Source organism: Ambystoma mexicanum, chromosome 2q, assembly GCF_040938575.1.
Source record: "Ambystoma mexicanum isolate Mex_15411 chromosome 2q, UKY_AmexF1_1, whole genome shotgun sequence".
Lineage (NCBI taxonomy): Eukaryota > Metazoa > Chordata > Amphibia > Caudata > Ambystomatidae > Ambystoma > Ambystoma mexicanum.
Window position 1 is genome coordinate 894,458,726 of NC_090924.1, and position 21,299 is coordinate 894,480,024.

Consider the following 21,299-nt stretch of genomic DNA (forward strand, 5'->3'; position numbering starts at 1 on the left):
ATTATCTAATTTCCTTGCATATGTCAATAACAACACATATGGTATCAAATTCACAGCACAACACAGTAACTGTACTATAGATTTTCTTGATCTTACGATCTTTATAAAGGATGGGACCATTAACACCAAGACCTTTCGTAAACCATCTGAGGCTAACTCTACCCTTCACTCTAGCAGTTGCCATCGCTCATCGACTATCCAGAATATTCCAAATGGGGAATTTTACAGGGCTCGTAGGAACTGTAACAGGGATGACGATTTCAAACATGAATGTGAGCTCCTATCAACCCGGTTCCGTCAAAGAAGTTACTCTCTGGACAATATTAAGAAAAGCTTAAACAAATATCATACATTGGCCAGAACCACCAAACTGCAGTCTGACAAACATAAAGTTAATACCCACAGAACAGTGGATGTTATTACTCAATATTCAAGGGATTCTAAGACTTTGTATAAGTTGTTGCTTAGACATTGGAATATACTACTGCTTGACAAAAATATCAGACCTTACTTGGCAGACAAACCTAAATTTATCTTCACTAAATCGGTGACTATTCGGGACAAAATCAGTCCTTCATTTCTTCAGATTCAGGGAACCACACCAAGAGTCAGCAAAACATGGTTGCTCCCTCCGACAGGTTTTCACAAATGTGGAACCTGTTCCATGTGCAAACATGCTGACAGCAATGCCGTACAGCACACAGTCATTAATGGCAGCAACATCCAGATAAAAGATTTAATCAACTGTAAAATTACTCGTGTTCTTTATGCATTAAAATGTGTGTGTGATAAGATCCATATAGGGTCTACTATTAGACAGATATGTTTCAGAATATGGGAGCATCTGGCTAGTCTTACCAGTCAGGATCCAAGACTGCCCCTAGCTATTCATTGGCAGACCGAACATCAAACAGATAACAAAGATGACATTCGTTTTATCGGACTTAAGAAAGTCAAACCGGGTAAAAGAGGGGGAGACATCACTCTCAAACTCAGACAAATGGAGGCTAAATGTATTTGTCTCTATCGCTGCACACACATTGGTCTCAATACTGACCATGAGATGCATGTGTTTCTGTGAATATTTTCCCTAGCAAGAGAATTCTTTCAAGCAATAGCAATAGCCAACAATGCATTATGTTATTATGAAGACGAGTCATACTTCAGAAGACCAAAAACATGGGATTTTCAAGCATATTGATGTTGAATAAATAAATGTGGAGTATAATGCTCAGTGAATGTCTGAATCTATTTGGGAATATTGATGTGGACATATTTTTGACAACACACATCACAATGTACTAAGGAGGACAATAATGAGACTCATATGTTCTGGAGGTGGATGATTGATGGTTTCACTCAGCATGAAGATCTGTTAATATACATTATGGTGTTATTCAACTTATTAGCGGTAATTAATGTACCATGTACTGTTTTGTATCGGACAGCGCACTCAATGACATCACACAGCGATAATGTATTGGTTCTAAATATATTGCTGAATACATTAGGTAACTTAGAACTAGTTGTTTCTTATAATATTACTGAATATTTGAGGTAATTTAGAATTAGTTGTTACACAAGGATTCACGACACCCAATGTGATTATCAACATGGCTAATACTTTATAGTAAAAGAGTACAATGAACTAGATTATTTCTATCCGATACCAATATGGATAGCAATGCGCATGAGTCAAAGATCAGACACTGATACTCAGACCGCGAGTGCATGTGCGGAAACATAACACTATCCAGATAAACAATATTATGCGCACAGGACTAGTGTTTCATGGTCGCACATGCGCAGCTACGCATGTTCGCGCGTTGCTCTGTTACGTAACAAATAGTATATAATACCGTATTGAACGGAGGCTCCGTCTTTGATGCCCGTACATTTTTGTGAACCAGGGATTTAGCCCATGACTAGGTAAGTGTCCCTTCAAGTTAATCATTTTAATTTAGAAGCGTAAATGATAAAGCGTGCGCTCCTTAATAGTGTGTTTCTTAACTCTCACGGTAGGAACTGCATATACCTTCACAACAGGGAAACCTACCGTAGGGACTACGTTCAATTTGTGATCCTGAGAGCCAAGACCAAATTTATCTCTTAACGGGTGAGCAATTATGTTCCAAACTTTCGAATATTGAGAATGGCTCACAGACTAACATATCAAATAAATGTAAATCAGGATTTATACTTTGCACTATTTATTACTGGGATTAATTGTACAGAAAGTACTCAATGGACAGGAACATTTTATGGATGGCAATCTTAAAGTAATATACAACAGGACATCACTAATATAGACATAGAAGAAACTAGGTGAGAACCAATTATTGTAACAATTTTCTGCTTAACTCAGTTCTCCTTTATTAACTGACACATGCCATTAACCACATTAATCGTAATTCCAACACGGGATTGATCACTATCCCAAAACTGGTAATACAAACACTAATTATCTTTCAACACTATGGTGATTTTTACTGGTGTCACTCTGAGGTGCTGTCCGTACAAGATTTTTGCATGATTATATAACATTGTTCATAATCCGTTTTATTAATGTACTGTCCTTATGTTCCCTCCTGCCAATTTCCTGCGACAAATCACATTGATTTCTACGAATTTGGTATGCGAATTTCACCTTATTTGTATGATGTAAACAACAATGCTGTGTTATATTCTTTGACGTACTGTTGGACAAACCACAACATTATTATTCACCATATCAATGTGTACATTTTATAATCATTTGTTAATGTTTTCAATATTATCAGCCTTGAAGACGGCGCATATGTCAAAACACGTGTCGGCTGATTAAGAGAGTTAATAAACCTCACCTATATATGGACTCATGATTTGATTAACCAAGACTTGATAATACATTGAATATTACAGACTAGACTTAGGAGATAGCGCGACTTGCGGGTCAACATCTCTTTAAGTGAAGTCTGAATCTGGGCAACATGATGGTTCATTGTCAGCTCTGTATCCAAGGTGACGCTGAGTGTCTTCACCTTCTTAGACACTGGGATGATGCTGTAGGTGATGGCAAAGCTTTTATACTCGGGTTCAGATTTTGAAGCTTGGGGCCCGAGGCAACAATCAGCAGCTCGGTTTTATCGGTGCTGAGGGCCAGAGAGTTGGCTACCATCCAAGCCTGGATGGCAGAATAGATGGTGTTGATGGCCATGGGATCCTATGAGTGAGGACCTGAAAGTTTCATGACAACCTGGGTGTCCACAGCATAGTCGGTATAAAGGACGCCCAGGCCACCAAGAAGCTTCAGAAGTGGGAGGATGTAAATATGGAATAAGGAAGGTGAAATACAGGATCCCTGCAGTACTCCGCCGGTGATGAATGCCGGTGTGGAACTGGCATCATCTGTGGCCACTCTGCCATTTCGAGGGCCGAGAAAGGAGGCCACGAATTGTGTGGCTAGGCGGGAGCAGCCCACCAGAGATTATAACCTGTCCACCAATAAGGCATGATCGACCAGGTCTAATGCGGCGGACAGGTCAAGTAACATCAGGAGGGCCAGCTTACCTTGGTCGACAATATTGGACAGACTGGATTTAAGGTCCAGCATGGTGGTCTCTGTGCCATGTTTGGCTCTGAAGCCGGACTGAAATGCCCCAAGAATGTTGTTGTCCTCGATACATTTCTGGAATTGGAGATGTGCCACCCTGTCCAGAAATCTGAGAATAAATGGCACGCTATGGACATGGGGTCAAGATTATCCTTTTTCAGCTGGGGGGTGATCCATGCCTCCATGAGGAGGGACAGGATGAACCCGTCGGACAAGGAGGTCAACCAGCTTCATTACCCATGGACTGAGGACGTCTAGGCAACCTATCAGAAGTCTTGATGTGCAGACATCCCCCAGGCATGAGGTGGGTTTCAGACTGGCAATGATCTGGGAGCTTTCGTTCTCATTGGTCTGAGAGAATTGGAAGACAGTTCTGCACAGTGCTGATAGTGGAATGGGCTGGGGTGGCCTAGCAATTAGGTCCTCCACAGGGTTGGAGGAGTTTCTGATGTCATCAATGGCCAGTTGATGAGCGGCCTCTTTGGTGACAAAGGAGTTACGGATTTCTTGGCACCAATTGGAGTCGTTTGTGGGGCAGCCAGAGAGCTGGGCTTCCCTCTGAATTCCTTCAAGATGGAGAACAGCTCCTTGGAGCTAGATTCAGCCTGCGCAATCCTGGTGTTCTAGGAGGAGGATTTGGCCTGTATGATGGCAGCCTTGAATTCGTTAACAAGGGGTTTACAGGAAGGCAAAGGGTTCTTATGCCATTCTCGCTCGGCAGTCCTCTTCTGGTGCCTAAGGTTAAGAATGGTGTCGTTAAACTAATTCTTGTTATGTGTCTCGGGCTTCATTCCCCTGCTTATGAGGGGGGCTAAGGAGTTAATAGCCCCTTCAAGTGTATCTGTGAGTCAGAGAGACAGCTAAGCTTCGATCAGAGCACAGCTGACAGTTTGGGAGGGGTTATATTTTTCTGATTTCTAGTTGTTTTTTGATTTGTCTCAGGTTTACATCTTGTCTGGGAGGGGAGGCAGGGATGCCGACATAGAACTACAGCAAGTAATGGTCGGACCAGGCACAAGGCTCTACGACCTAATTGAGGACAGGGAGTTGATGGGATAAGTCTCAGTCAACTGTATGCCCCCCTATATGGACAGGTTCTTTTACCCACTGAGAGAACCTATGCTGGTCAGGGCGGCCAACAGGGACAAGCGGCACTGTCCGAAGGTTCATCTGTCCAGTGGTTAAAATCTCCCAGTACAATGATGGGGGATTTAGCCTTAGTGGTTTTATTCAGGAGATTGAAGAGCTGTTCTTCAGAGAGAGGTAGGGCTCTTGGGGGCTTATATATGATAACAATAGTCAGTGAGACATTGTCTGTGATTTTGAGGTTGACTGCTAGGCTCTCGCAGTTACCAGGAAACTCATGTGCAGAGAGATGACAATGTAGCTGGCTTTTGAACAGAGGCGCTACTTCCCCACCATGATGACAATCACGGTCAGCCCGGAGGATTTGATAGTTTAAAGGAATTGCAAGTGTTGCTTCAGATGGAATGCCTCGTTCAGCCAGGACTGTGTCACGGCCAGGAAATCGGGACTGGACTTGGTAAGTAAATCCTCAATCTGGACCCCATGCTGCTTAAGGGAGCGTGTGTTAAGAAGGGAAACATGAAGAGGGGAATCACACATGGGAATTTCTGAGGATTTTTTATCTGTCACTGGACTATGGCGAACCACCTCTTGAGTGTTCCTACTAACCAGGCGCTTATGAGTGTGCACTTGACTTGTTGTCGGGGTGCGTAGGGGTGTGAATGAGTTGATGAGGGCCTGCCTCTGTTCCTCTAGCTGCCTACTAACTGGGCTGGCGAGGAAAGGGTTAGAGGTCGGGGGTGAATGGCTTGGATTACCTACGCAACTAGGTAGGCCGCCAAAGGTGGTAAAAACTTACAGATCTTCAAGGTGATTGTAGTTTGCTTGAATGGCTGCACTTTAGCACTGGTAGTTGGTAACATGAGGTGGACGCATGGTTCCTGTTGATCGGAACTCATTAATTACTGTGTATGTCAAGCATGGTGGATGCCACAGCATCAATTCCAGTCGCCTTAGACCTGGTAACTGCAGTACTGGGGGCGAGGGGACCAAGAGGGCCCTCTGTCCGAAGCAACCAGATGCCAACCACCGACAACCGGCCTCTTCAAACGCATCGCTGCCATGATTTTAGAGATTAGGGATCCTGAGAAATGTAGTTCGAGCAGCAGGCAGGCAGGGTGCAGTAGATGCCGTGCACAAGAATGGTGCAGAATAGTGCCAGAGAATCTACTCACGGTAGATCACAGCTTGCCTGTGATAGCAAAGTCAAATCTAGGCAATCAGTGATAAACAATAACTGCGTACATGCAATGTTAAAGTGCAGTCATTAATGTATGGAGAATACAGTGAAAACTAACGAAGCAATGCAGGTAAGTTAAGTTTTCGATTTTGTTACACAGCAAGCGCTCCAGGAGACAATGGTCAATTCCACTCACAGTCAAACAACACTCCACAATGCTGCTGAGCGAGTGTGTGGTGCTGCGCTTTCCAAAGTGGCTTTTGTCCGGTCTCAGACAGTTATAAAAAGGTTTTATAAAAAAAAAAAAACAGCACTGGCAACAGGAAGGTTAAAAGGATCAACACTGAGATGGGCACGGTGTACCCCGTAATGTTTGAATCAATCAATACAAACAGGTGAAAGGGAAAAACGCCATCCAAATGATAAAGTGTGATTAGTTAAGCAGTATATTGGCGCTTCTTTTGGAACTTCGAATTTGTATAATGATCATGTTTAAATGTTATCAACTGTTTCCCAGTCAAACCCGTCACTACCCCCGCAACATTTTATGCCGCCTTTGATTTTTGAAGCCATTTATCGTACTCTGGCTTTGAAGGACGGTTATTTAATCGAAGTGGAATTAACATTTCCACTCTTCTACTCTCTATTTAAAAATGAAAAATTTTGAAAACAGAAATGTATTATGTTTCCTGTGTTAGAAGCAACTCAAGGAATACATTTGCTTGCTGTTAGAAACGATGCGCGCGCTATTTGAATCTGCGCAAGAGACACAGGTCTGCGAAGGGGAGGCGGTGTCACTGCTCTGCCGAGTACTGCATGCCTTCACCCCTCTTTCCTGCCCCAGGGGGGAATGCAGGACTGCAGCAAAGTACCTACTGCTCGTCCTTGGTGGCACTTTTGCTGTCTTTAGAGATTGTTATGGCACGACTTTCCGGGCTTGATATTCGACAGGCCTGACAATGCCCCCCACTTTCACAGGGTCGCATAAAGCCAACTTCGCCACCGGAAGTGCCCCCAAAGTGAGCCGTGACGTCTGTTTTTAAACTGCTGTGCCCTCACACTGAGTATTGTGCACTGTGCACTGAGGACTGCACAGATGCACTACACTGTACTCTGCACTCCAATCTAACGAGCCATAATCGGACGCTCAGGTCACTATGGAAACCTTGTTTGGCGTTCCCGGGACCATGCTGCCTTTTGAAGAACGTTTTGATCTCTAGACCCCTATCCTAGGAAGACCTTCCAGTTTTAACAGCTACAATGGTTAAGTGCCGTGGTAAAGAGTTTGTCAGTATTTCTGGTGGAAATACCACCAAAGTCGTTTAACGCTACCACATGATCCTTGTTTATTCCCCATTTTGGACTCCCAAAAGTCTTGACTTTCATACTTCCGAGGCTGAAAAACGGATCAATAGCACATTAATAGCACCCAATGCCTGCGTGTCCAGTGCTCCACAATGCACATGTCTCTGGCAGACGCTGGCCCTGAAGCCAAAGGTCTGTTGTTATTATTTCTTGTCAGTGTCTGACAATGTTCCTACTACTGTACATTTACACCGCCGCTTCTGCTCTGGCAAACGCTGAATGCAAGGCAGGCTACATCACAGTTTCGAGAGTGATGAGCACTAGAAATTACGCCGCTTCTCTGCCTTCATAGTTTTTAGGGAGTGAGTAACTTGACAACACATGACAACATGCTGAAATGTGACTTTATGTCTATGTCCTATTCGTGTCTTTAAACGTAATGCCCTTTTTAACCAGAGTTAAGTTGTGAATAGCCAGCAATGCGTTAAACATATATTGCCCAATCCTCTGTCTAGCCAACCTTATCTGGGGTCCTTGAGACAGGGGGCCTTTTCCTTCTCTCGTTTCCAACAATTTGAGAAACTATGCAGGCATCTGAGCTCCGCATGCACTGTATATTGTCTGCTACTACTAGAAAGTCCCAGAGAGCTAGGCTCCTCCTTTTAACCAAACTTCAACCGGAAGCAAAGAATAATCGGGCTTCCCCCAGCGGGTATCCAGATTAAATAAATTTGGGAATAAAATCGACAGCCCAGTCGAGATATGACAAGCATATAATCCAAAATTCTTCTTCCTCTCCACCACCTATTGGCCGCACTAACACATGGACGGATCTCTTGTATTTCTGACACTTAGGGCCCGATTCATGGAATTCTTTGCACGGCTCAAAGTGACCCAGCATGCAGAATTTTATTTTTATGTTTTGATTATTTTGAATGTTTGTAGAGAAAATATGTTTTGGGGTGCACATCTGCTTGGTAATATCTTGGGCTTTCACCTCAGGCACGCCTGACCTCTCCTAGGAGTTTTGATTGATCCCTTTCGGGTTCCTACATCTCCTTTGGACAGGAAGCTTCTCAGATGTCAGCTTCTGCACCAGTGTTCCAACAAGCTTTTCTATTCGCCAGGATTTAAACAGTTCTGTTGTTAATCTTGTTTGCCAGGTTTCAGGCTATCAAGGATGGGATTCTAGCGTTCTGATCAGTTTTGATTTTTAATGCAACCAGGGTCCAACTTCATTCTTGGTTCCCTAGTGAACACCTGAGTAAGCTTCCCAAATCTCAGCTTTCCTTGACTCTCAATGAATACCCGTTCTATACGTTTTCTAAGCTTGACTTCTCGAAACACACCCGGCAAGCTCTTTACCTTTACCATGGGATGTTCCCTCAACCTCCCTCCATCTCTCCGCCTCCTCACTTTAAAACTTGCCCTTATTTTCCTTTAGTAAGAACTCTTCTTTTATTAATGCGCACCTGAGGACCCCGAGGCTTTTGAGCCCAAAACAAACAAACCAAAACCAGAGGAGATTCAAAGCGCAGCCCTCAACAGATCATAGCCAGAATAACACAAGGAACAAATCAGGAGATCTATCTAAAGTCTAAGGTCTTCAGTTTTTTCTTAAAACTTGACATGACCTTCACCTCTCTAAGGTCTGGTGGACTAGCATTCCACACTTTGGGGGTCGTAGCAAAAAAGGCACATTTTCGTAACCTGTGAGAGCAGACATCTCGGCTCTTTCAACTGATATGTGTTGTTAGAGGTCAAGGACCTAACATTCTATTTATTAGCCAGAGCCTCACTCAGGTAAGCTGGACTTGTGCCCACTCAACATTTATGAGTGATGACCAGAAGGCGAAACTCAATCCTAGTCTCAATGTGCAGCCAGTGGGGTTTGCGTCTTGCTTCCGTAACATGGTCTCTTAGTCCAAGACCAGCAATCACCCTAGCGTCACTATTTTGAATCACCTGTAGCCTGGTACATTCTGCTTTGCTGATCCCAACTAAGCGGCTACTACAGTAGTCCATTTTAGACCCAGTGATGGCTCTCACTATTGTCTCACAATTTGCTTTAGAGATATAAGTGCAAATTTGTGCTAACAATTTGATGTAGCAGGCCGATGTGGAAACTAAACTGTTCGCCTGGGCATTCATATTAAGATTTTGGTCTAAGTGATCAAGGCTCTTGGTCATTGTTGGAATTTGGTTTCCGCTTGCCCCTCTTCTGCTTCTTAGCCTGAATAAAAGGAACCAACTTGTTCTTCGTGCCGAACCCCATACAGTGATAAGGCTCCACCTGCCACTTCCCTCCTGTACTCTCCTTCAGGTGCATTAATTTGTAAACAACACGTGTCTTTTCGGCAAAAGATAGCTGGTAAGCCTGTGCTTTAAATTGTTTTAGTTGAATATTTTCAATCGCTTTTTTTCTGTTTCTGTAGATTAAAATGTTCCATGGGTGCTGAAAGAAGGTTTCTTAACTTAAAGTTATGTTTTAATGACCCTGCTTTTTTTTTAATAACAGGATGCAGAAAAATATTTCATGAAAAAAGATCCACAAAGCCTTTTAACGCTGGAGTCCCAACAAATCGTGGGCAAGTTACAGAAATGGGGGGCCATAAAACGACAGAAGAGAAATCACTAACAAAGCCCCCTAGCGGTCACGGCAGTAATTGCAATAAAATGGTTCATGGAATAGGATTCGGGTAATGGCGTCCCGACTGTAAGCGAAGAGCATGCCTGAGCAAACCACTTAACCTAGAGGGGGAGGCCAAAGCTGCTGCCACAAAAGCTAAAAAGCCGCCCCAATTTAACATCAAAATATTTAGCTGTTAGAAGAGAAAAAATGCAGGCGCAACCTTTTATTTGACTGGACCTGTCACATAAATACATGAAGCTACGAAGGTATTTTGCTGGAAGGAAAACGCCGTGAAAATGTGTGTTCAGTCTTCCAGCAGGCAGGTTTGAACCTGAGGTGTAGCCGGCTCTGACTGGAGGGTCCACGGAACGGGAGCAGCCCACGCCTCCCCCCATGTTACCTACAAGGGAGGCAAATAAACGCAGCACTCGGGTAGCTTTGCACTGCATCTGTAAACGGTACACTCTGACAAAGGGCTACTCCACACTTGCCCCTTCAGGTCGCCTTAGTGCCACTCTGCCCACCTACCACAGAACTGCACACACTTATGCTGCACCCCCGCCGAGGCTCTTTCCACTCTCCACATTTCTTCATGGCACCAAACACCCGCCCCCCAAATAGGAGGGGCCCAATGGCGCTGCAGCGCGGGGCCAATTGCCACAGACCACCAAAGGGGCCCCATGAAGACAAGGCACTCACTCAGCAATGTCGATATTTTAAAAATACACCCCGTCTTGAGAGACATTGTGGTGGCTGCGTAGGGGTATGTTGTGCTGTGCAGACACAGGCTACAGAACTGTATCGTGCTGTGCACACTATGCAAACATGCTAGCGGCAAAAGGTGGCACTATGCACTAAATGTGAAATCTTCCAGTTGTCCACCAGTGTTGAACCCATCACACGTTGAAAAGAAACTCTGTTTTCCCTCCATAAGAGGATGGCTGCGAGGCGCCTGTCCTGTGGTGCATGCTGGCATTCCTGCCCATTGCCCAACAGCATCCACAGCGTACAGGCCATCTGACTGCATTTGCATGCCATAGTCATTGAGTATCATCTAACTCACGGCATCCTTTCCCTCACAATACACGATATCTATGAAAATAGGATCCCAAGGGTCCCTTTAGACTCCCCAGCCCCTTTGGTCCAACCCTGTTCATCTGGACGGTACACCCCATTTCGGCACGGCCAGTTTGGCGCGGGCCGATTTGGCGTGGCCAGTTTCCCGCAACTAGCGCAGGGATGTTTCGGCAGGAGCATGTTTTTGCGCAGATAAGAACGAGATTTTCCAAAACCTTCTGAGCTCATGTTTGCATTTGTTTAAAAAAGCCTCTGGGATGCCATTTTTCAATCTGTATTCTTTTCTACACTGCTGAGTGTGCTCAGATAATCTCGTTTTAGAGTGTTCACTGTCATTTGGTACACCATTAAAAGGCAACGTTATTAGATGCCGAGTGGATGCGTGTGTGTAGCGCCAGCATGTTCAGAGTGGGTGCTGGCCTAAACGGAAAGCCCAACCAAAAAAAACGACTTCAGTCTCCATATGCTTGTCTTTTCAATTATATACGTGGAATGCCCTTGTGGGCACAGATGAGTCTTCCGTACAGGCGACAGGAGCCACAGATAAACATTCTTTGTTACTTTATTCTATATTTATTATACTCAATACAATTCGGTCACAGAAGGGGTTGCCCCTCGACGCCATAGTGGAACCTAGAAATCCTAACTTAAACCCCATTTCTGTGTGGCCAGTTCGGCGCAGGCCGATTACACTGACAATGGTTCAGTGATAAATTGCGCCGAACCAGCTGCAATTCGCGCATTGAGTTGCTAGTTTGATGAAGGGACTCGCCCTCCGGCCCCCGCCCTCCACCCCAGGCACCTTCCTACGGTACTAAAAGCACTTTAGGGCGAACCTGTTGCAGGACATGGCTTTATATCATCATTCAAAATGTTCCTAGTGGCAGTGCCCTCTTTTTGGGGGTTTGGGAGCTCTCGAGGCACTTGGTTGCCCATCTTAGTTCAGAGTGGCTCCGCTTCTACAGCCTGGTCCTGAGTATTTGCCCAAGATCTGTTTTGCTTTACAACTCAATCCGGTGTCCTGGTCCTGTCTCCGAGGAAGGGATCCCATTCACTTCATTGGATTTGCAAGGTGCAGTCCTGCCAGATTTAAGAAAAGCTGAGTCATTTGGAAATGTTGCCACTCTGTGTGTGGGTAGACACAGGAGAGGAATGGCGCCCTCGGTCGCGACACTGAGTGTGCATCGCTGTGCATCTCATGCTCAGAAAGGGCGGCGCGCAAATGAGAAATCATGCACACACCAAAGAACATACAATTGTAAAGAGAAACGCATGGAAAACCGGAAGTCAAGGTTGTCTGATTTGAATAAGAGATGAAAAGGTTTTGCATCGCATTGGGGGGTCCAAAGGCAAGAAACAAATCAAAATCAAGAATATCTTTTCATGAAACAAAATGGCTGCGACTCCTAATTAAAGTAATGGCACATTCAATGGTCTGTCTGTGTGCATGGAAATTAGGGCACTATGGTGAACAAAACAGATTCATCAACTTTGATATTAGTTTTGAAAAGAGACTACACTCTATTTTGAATAGTAGCCCTATTCCGAGACTACATATGTTGTCAAATGAGCCTTTACATGTGAATATATTCAAGCAATAAATGTGGCGATTATGGGCTCACTGGCCAGGAAAGGCCACGCCAAGTTCGTTCGGGCCATTAATGAGGCGGCCAGTAATGTTAATGGTCAGAATATATCATTGCAAAGGGATTAATAACTATTTGAATCCCGGTACCATCAGCGTGCCATGGTGGGGCCAGCTGTACTAATTTAGCGAGGCAGAGGAACGCAGTATGTGGTGTGGCGGAGGCAAAAAAATAAAAAAAGGACTATCGTTTGCTGGGACGAGGAAGAAGAGGAGGCGGCCGGAAATGTAGAAGAACGATGGACATCAGACAGAATCAGAACTGGCCTTTTGAGGAATGGCGGCAGTCAGAAAATTTAGGAGGGGTAGCCTGTTGTGTTATGTGCAAGCCTTGCTGCAGAGAACAAAATACGGGCATGTTTGGCAATGTGATAACCACAGAGGTCTGACTATTTTCCATGTAAGATGTGACTGGACCATCCTGTACTGTCTGTTTTTCTGCATTCCCATTCTTATAGTTATGCTTTTACATTATAAAGGCGGGATACAAGTGGTAGAATGCAAGGCCACGGAGCATGGCTGGATGCATTATTAGCACCGGGCCTGGGTGGGACAGCCATTCCGCTCCCTCCAATTCGGGCTGGAGCCACCACCGATATAATGCCACATTTGCAGGGAGCTGCAGGCTGCTCCCCCCCAGACCGGGCTTGCCATCTGCACCGGTTTGGCTATTCTGAATTAATTCTAAACCTTCCAGCCATCACCTCTTTTGTTTTGCTATAGTCACCCTGGGTGGGACGGGTACGCCCAGACGTGGGTCCTGTGTCGGCTGTGCATAGAAACGCAAGCTACTCCTCACTGATCAGGCCCAACAAGTCAGTGGTGTCGTGCAGAAGGGATGTGAGCAGTATGGGCTGGACTGCCACTATTGGGGTGGGACCAATCCTGATTTGCATATGGTCTTTCCCCTTCTGTAATTGCTTGGCAGGCACAGAGCAATGGTCTGGAGGGTTGCACAGAGCAATGCCAGAGGTTAAGATGAATTCTAAACCTTCCAGCCATCCCCTCTTTTGTTTTGCTACATTCTCTCTCTGCCACCCGATCCCTCGTCCACCCCATCACTGCAGCAGCACCATGCCACCTTCCTCCTTCACCAAACTGCCATGTACAGAGAGAAGGGACTCACTCCATAGCCACTCTCGTGTGCCCACAGTGGCCATCTTGCCACAGGCTATCCTTCCCTTTGATGAATGGGTGCCTGGACGTGCACCCATTCATCAAATGGAACTTCTTTTATCCTTTGTAAAAGACATTATTAGAATCCCTAGACACATGAATAGCATAAATCCTGCATTCATCTGAGTGCCGGCCTTCCAGGCTATTACTGGTGGGCTGCTACTGGCCACGGGCGACCCCGAAAGCAGAACTTAAGACTACATAAACACATGGAATAGGACAACTTGACATGTATGTAAATGCACCTATGTACTTAGTTTCAAGACACTATCACCTGCTCTTATCATTGTTTGAAACAGCCAAGCAACTTGTTGTTCGGTAAACTCCCAAAAAATATGCACGCAAATGAGTACACAATTGTCTTGCTTGTCAAAGAAGCAGGCATGATGTGGGACAGCTTTGGAAAGTTTTGAAATGTATTAAGTTTGCTTTTCTCCTTGACTGCAGACACAAAATGATAAGACGTGCCCCGTCATTACTCTGCTATTGACCAAATCATTAGCACCATTCAGGAAGATTCGGGGGTTTTTCACCAGAAAGAGCGCTGAAGTTGAAATGCCCTCTTGATGCACTCCCCATATTGTGACTAGGTCATTGAGAGCAGTGCAGGAAGTGTTGATGGTTGCACCTCTCCTGCCCGTATGACATCTCTGGGTTCGACTCCCACAGTCGGGCTTCACTGCACTCTCTTTGCTCAACTCCAGGGAAGAGAACGAAGTGAGTGGGAATGGTCAAGAACGCTGTTCCACTACTTTTTTCTGTTTACGATTCCTCTACTTTTTACGACCATACTCACAGAGGATTTGTCCCTTCATGTCCCTGTGCCAGTGTAAAGTTGTAATTGGAGTTGTTGTTACAAGTCACTTACACTAGTGCAGGGATCTGCACCCTGTAGCTCTCCAAATGTTTTGGACTACACCTCCCATGATTCCTCACCATTGACTATACTGGCTACAGCTGATGGGAGTTGTAGTCCAAAACATCTGGCGAGCCACAGGTTGCAGAACTCTGCACTAGTGGAATGCCCCGGCTGCAACACTTGTCACATGTTGCACTGTGCTTCCACCTACCCGCCCCCCAAGGCCACAGTTCTACCACTTTTTTGGGCACCCTTCTACCAGTGCTCCAGGAGAAACAGAGGTGGGGAGGAGTCTACAGATTCTCCTCCCCCCTGGAAGATATGCCACTCTGCTCGATTTGTGAGTACTTTAAAGCTCTTTTTAATGTTACCAGGTGTGACTTACAAATAAGACATGTGTTGGAAGTTTCCCATGCTCATATAGCAGCTGTTCATTAGGAGTTCTTATCAATTTAGAAGGTCAGAAAGTACAGTTCAATGCTACAAACTCCAAATCACCTTGGCGTGCGTCATCAGCTGCACGCCAACAAGGAGGTGTTTACTCGTGGAATACCATTTTTTTGTAATTCCCAATTGTTGGAACACCCCTAAAAATCATCCTCCCACTCACCATGTGCCCTCACTTGGGCCTTCGTTTGAACTCTTTTGGTCTTGGAAAGAGATCATTACCTTTAAATGGAAAGCGACCTGCTGCTGCTGCGCGCCGTGGTTAGACACCTTCGGCCCTCTTACTCCTTGCAATCAGTCATGAGGAGTTGTAAGGGTGTGATTGCCTAGTGCAGAGGTCCAGGTATCCGCATTTCCACCGGCTTAGAGGTGCAGTAGATGCACATTTGCCAGACACTGCTATTATATGCCCAGGTACTCACACCATTATCCAGCTGTTGCCATCTTATGGCCAGGTAGCACCCTTTTGTCAGTGCCTGGCATATCCCATGCTACACTAAAGCCAAGTGTGTCCGCATTGCCACTGCTTGTTTCATATTCTAAGGGCACTCTGGCTCCTACACGTGGGAGGTGTAGTACACATTTGCGTCATCAAAACAATGCAAAAAAAAGAAGAAATCAAGGCAGAGCCGTTACATATCGGGTGCAGCGGCAAACGCAGCGGAACGTTACTCGGTCACATTTCTTTCTACATGTGAAATTCGCTGACATGCGCCTCACCAACACCAGTGTGAAAAAAACAAATCATGTTGCTCTCTCAAAGCGTGTCATCTGTTTCTTCCGCAGCAGCCCCCATTAACGATATTAAAAATGAGGCGCAATCAAAAATCCAGCAGAACATTTCTCAAATTCCTTCTGCGTCACGAGGAGCAGCAGGACTCTGTTTATTTTTCTGAAAGCTCCTCCTGCGCACCAACCACCACTATCAAAAGGCTGGGCTGGAACAGGGGGCTCCTGGGGCCTTTCCCACGGGAAAGCAGCACTCTGCCCGGGTGGACGCTTCGCAGGGATGAATGCAGCTGGAGCTCTCGAGGGAACGCGCTCACAAGGGGTGCTGTTTCAACAATGCAGCAGGCGCTCACCTGCAACCACCTCACCCTTCGCCGAAAAGGCTTCGGGAGAGGGCGGCGGGTGACGGGTGAGCGCTGTCACGCAGGGATTGGGGCTTCACGGCGCTTTCTGTAGGGCCGGCCTGCTGCAGACGGGGTGGGTGGGTACTCAGGGGGTTCTAAAGCATGACCCACCTCGAGTAAACAGTTGATAAACAGCAGCTTTTGCTTTCATCAAGACACCATTAATAAGACGCATAATGTTGTATGGCACTGCATCGGCCCACCCTATTCTTTAGGACAGCCACCAAATACCTGGCCGCTTGATTAATATGCAAATACGCAGAGACCACCCTCATTAACGCAGTCTATAAAACCCTGCCACAAAATAATCCAGACTCGCTAACTCACAGGGTATTCAAATGGGTCGAGGGGAAACGACTCACCAAATCAACGTCAACGTTTATCTGAAGTGTCTTCTTATATCATCATCCACTTGATAAAGAAATCGATACGCGTCAATTAAGCGCGATGGGAGTCAGACAACAAACAGAACCACCGGGAACGATAGACGCCCTGACAATCTACTGATGTCGGCCAAGTTTCTGGTCTTCCCCATGCCGCGCATAGATCAGCCAGAGAGTGCTACGCCACCTAAAATGGCTTCCTCGGCTCACTTATTCATGGAGGCCAAACCCTGCATGGCAGTGACCCAGCTGACTCAATGTGTTGCTTTGAATTTATGCAAGGGAGTCCATGAATTCCATTAGGGCACCATGTGTCTCTGACAAAATGACTACTGCTCTGCAGGAGTACAAGGTAGTGCCTAACCCGTCTACTCAGCACTACTAGCAAACCAGAAGCGATCCCAATCATAAAGGTGAAACAGGCCCATCCTTTGCCTCTATTGGTGACGTGTTTGAGGGCAGGCTACAGACTTTAGATGGGGTATTATCTAATACAGTTGCAACACACACAAGAATAGCACGGTGGTACCAAAAAAACACAATGTCCAACCCCCTTCCATGCACTTTTCCCCTCTCCCATGCACTTGCGCGTTCTCAATGTCACTGGGCTTAGTAAGATCGCAGTTTTGTTCTCCCCTGTTCCCCTCCCTTGCCTTGTCGCACTCTGAAACACTTGTGTACGAGCGCAATAGAAGTAAAATATCAATATCACTATCAATAACCAAGTTTCTATTAAAGTATAGGAACTTTAATTAAAGCTATCATTGCACCCAAATAGTTAAAACACAAAACACCCACCTAGAGGGAATGCAAACTTGGAGAATAAAGGGGCACTGTGGGTGAAGACAGGGGTGCAGACAAATGATTTGAACAGCAAATGTCAATGTTCAACTAAGCCCTTGAAGGCTGACCAACATTGCAGGGCCTTTTCAGGTGCCTTTGGTTGCTTGCCTTTAGGGCTGAACAACATTGAACCAGGTGTCTAGGCGCTTGCTGAGGTGGTGATTTGGGGTCAGGTTCGTGAGCTGGTTGACTGGTTCCAACACACAGTGCAGTCCAAGCAGCAATGGCACGTGATACAAAGAAGCATCGGACAGGCAGGCTTTGTTGAGGTTGGTGAACGTACAAGCAGATCAAGGCGGAGTCCCGGAACTACTGAATGGATGCACCAGATCGAGGTAAGTATCAACAAGGAGGAAGCACTCCAGGTATGTCATGTAAAGATCAGGCAACTTGCAGCACCTGCAGATGCGGTGATGTACATCGGGAGGCATGTACCAGTAATAGCACACATGCTCACATTCAAAGCACTGGGCATTACGCCAGCAAACACATTACCGCTAAATTCCATCCCAGCCAACAGAAATATTAGTTGACATTCTGGGATTGAAACAATTACAATGCTGCCTATCACATGAAGTTCGCGTGTCAGAAAATGGATTCTGAACTTATTTTAGCAGAGGGCCTTGATAATGCAGCAAGGGCGTTAAGGCGTGTCTCATGAACCACCTTCTCTGGCAAACTGTTAGCACGTGCGCATTTTTGCGGCACAGCATTCTCTGACAGGCTGTCCAATCATGTGCTCACCTGTATGCCCAAATGCACCATGCGCTTCTGCTACTCAATGGAATGCCCTGACAATTCAAGCAGTTATTGGCATACTCTTTGGTGACGATCAGGGTCAACATAAGCACTTTTCAAAAATCAATATTAATAAAAAAAAACATCATGTACTTCTAAACACCCTAAAATCCCACACAGTTTCCATCAGACCTGCTGCCTATTCCAAAACCTTCTGATGCTATTACAGGCCACGGAAATTGACACATTCACCCTCCCTTCTCCGCGATCACCTACGACTTCATCTCCTGACCTGGTCAACCTCCATCGCGTAGTCTGCACTACCTCATCCTGCCTTGACACAGCTGAGCTGGTCACTCCGCTCCCACCGCGCCTCATCGGGGCAATGGGCACACCTCTCAGTCCTACCAACACCACCACCTACCCATCCGTCTAGATGCTTCACTGTCACCGAATGCCAACACGGAAGGAGACTTGTGACCGCGGAAATGCTCCGACATAATGACAGGGTTCAGGAGGAGCCTATTGGTCCCCTCTAAGTGTGCGCATGCTGAGGCATGTTATGGGGCAATGACCAGGGGTTCAGGCCCTGACCTCACCCGGCTCAATCCCTGACTTGCATCGTTTTTATGTGGATTAACTGGGCCTGTCACCTCAACAATATGGGAGTGGACTCTAGGCAGCCATCGAAAATGCTCCTAGGGACCCTGAGCTGGTGGGAGTTAAGGGTAATGCCAGCTATCTTCTGCACCCCCCAGTCGTTTCAATGACACTGCCCTCAAAATGTGTGTCCCGGGAATTGAGAAAGAGGGCCAAATAGAGTTGATGGAGTTCTATGCAGTGTTAGGGGTAGTGATGTTGGGGGAACGTAGTCAACCCACATTCCTGGGGATACTGGCAAGTGACCCAAATGGAATGTGTTGGAACTAAGGTTAGCAGTCAGTCATATTGCTCTGGGCAGCTGTCCATTTCATCCAGTTTTCTCCCACTGTGAGATTAAAGAATGCGAAAACCCATTATCCAAATCAGTTTTCGCCCCACCCGAAAAACAGATAGTCCAGCTGCACTGCTAGGTCACATGCCTTCTGCACTGGAATACAATCCATTGCAGCCCTTTTTTCTGTCACACCACTAAGGGGAGCATTTTAAACTGGGTGAAAACTCAGTGTCCGCAATCCTCTTCTGGCAAATGTTGTTTGTTTCGGTAATGAGTGCAATTGAGGCATTTTTTCGGTAATTAATGTAATTGAGGCATGGAAATCCGGGGCGGCCCCTGGTTTCTGTGCCTTTTATGCTCATAACCAAAAGCAGTTGCTAATGCCCCACACCGTGTATGTACAATCCCAGGGACCCCACCTGGTGTTTGCCCCAATCTATAAGAATGACAGCATCCCACATCAAAAGAAGATGCAGTTGGAGTGTCTCCGGTGCTTGCAGCACAGAACTACGGGAGGAGGCAGGAGGGGACTTTCCACTCCGCCCCTAGCGCTGTGTTGCCAAAGCACAAAAAGGGCCTGGATTGTAACTTACTGGCAGAGACACGTTCTGTGCCAGAACCATCCGTGCTCTCCTCCCACCTGCAACATAATGAGCCCTTAATTATTACATGTACATGTAATGGCCTATCCTAGCATTATTTCCGCCCTCTTAACCACGCCCCCCTACCGAAGTGCAAGTGGGCTTCATTTTGGGTATGGTGGCACAGTAAAAAAAAAATGGGTACTTTAATTAACACTTGCTTCCAAAATGCCACCCAATTAGGGAGGTATTTAAAATATTGCGGTTTTGCTGTTGTCACCATACTCATAAGGGAGCCCAGTGTCTTCTCTTGGGGATCTCGGCAGGTCATCTGTCGGTGCAGCGTGCCGAGGGCGCTTAACAGTGCTCAAGTCGAGGGCACAGTCGAGGACACAGTCCACCCACTTCTTTCATAGGGTGGACTCAGTCCCTTCCACCTGATAAAATGAGAAACATTGAATGTCCTATTTAAATTTATGAATTAAAGCCAACGTGAGGAATCAAACCGCAGTCGTCAGGTTTGCAGAATGGGCCCTTCACCACTGCACTATATAGGAAAAATAACAAACAACTAAAGGTGAAATGTCCCATTTCGGTACTGCAAGTTACAGGAAAATGACGTGTATTGGTTCTTGGAGTTTAAAACATGCAGACCTTTCAACGTTTACAAAAACACTATTAGAAGAGAACATCCTCTTGGTTTTGTGGGTGTGTGTTGATTTTATGAAAGGCAAATGCCATTCATCCAGTGCAATATGGGTGGTCATGCAAAGCCAATTTAATGAAATGTGCATATTTCACTTTGATATGCTAATTTCTGGCGACGTCACTATCTCATTGTGTTTGGCGATTAACCCCCCCCCCTTTAATTTTTAGGACTTGACCCGCGGCGCTTAACAACCTTTTAAAAAAAAATAGAAAATGTTTGGATGAAATAAAGAATCTACATATGTCGAAGCTGTACTTTAGAACGTGCGACTTGCAGATAACTCGTGGGCACGATGATGTATGAAGCGCTGCTATTACATTTCCCCTCCTGAAACTGGTTCATCTTCTTTGCGATATTCCCATAACCCCACACGGCGCGGAGTAATCCCGCAGTGACCTTTACACCAGTGAATTGCCCGGTTCTGTGCTAAGAGGACAGTTTAAACTGAGCCAGGCGACGTACTGGAGCCGACTTCCCCACGCACGCCGCTTTCTGATGCCCTCCCTCCCCTAGTCGGTTTTCTTTCACACGCCATGAACTTTGGTCCAGCTCACAGCGTGACTTTATTAGACACCAGTTAATCAGTGCAAAGCTAAGGGGTCAATTGAGAAGTGTTTGTAATGTTTGTTTAAACCGAGGTAAGAAACAAAAGCTCTTTCAAAAGCTTTTGGGGGGCTGATTCCTGCATTCATTTTCGCTTTAGAAGCCGGCGGGGGGCCCGTAAATACTAGAAGAGGAGTGAATGAGAAAATGCAACCAATACAAATAAAGCAGCCACCAGCCAGTAAAGCCTCAGGAGCCACTTCTGCATGGGCACCTTTAAAGGTCCTACTAACAGCAGGTAATGTGGTGAATGGAGCCAGGCTGCTGCAGAACGGTTGGCGGGTGGCAACAGCAACTTGTGATGGAGAAGCTTGCTCATGCCAATAGAAACCTGGCCATGATGTGAAAGTTGATCATGCACTCAAGTCTCAAG

The 21,299-nt window shown here is 45.9% G+C and overlaps 1 protein-coding gene across 11 annotated transcripts in view; it reads right to left on the bottom strand.

Moving 5' to 3' along the window:
- KIAA1217 (KIAA1217 ortholog) overlaps positions 1 to 21,299 on the bottom strand; it is a 1,682,267-nt gene that overhangs the window by 695,906 nt on the left and 965,062 nt on the right. The gene's annotated exons all lie outside the window — the stretch shown is intronic.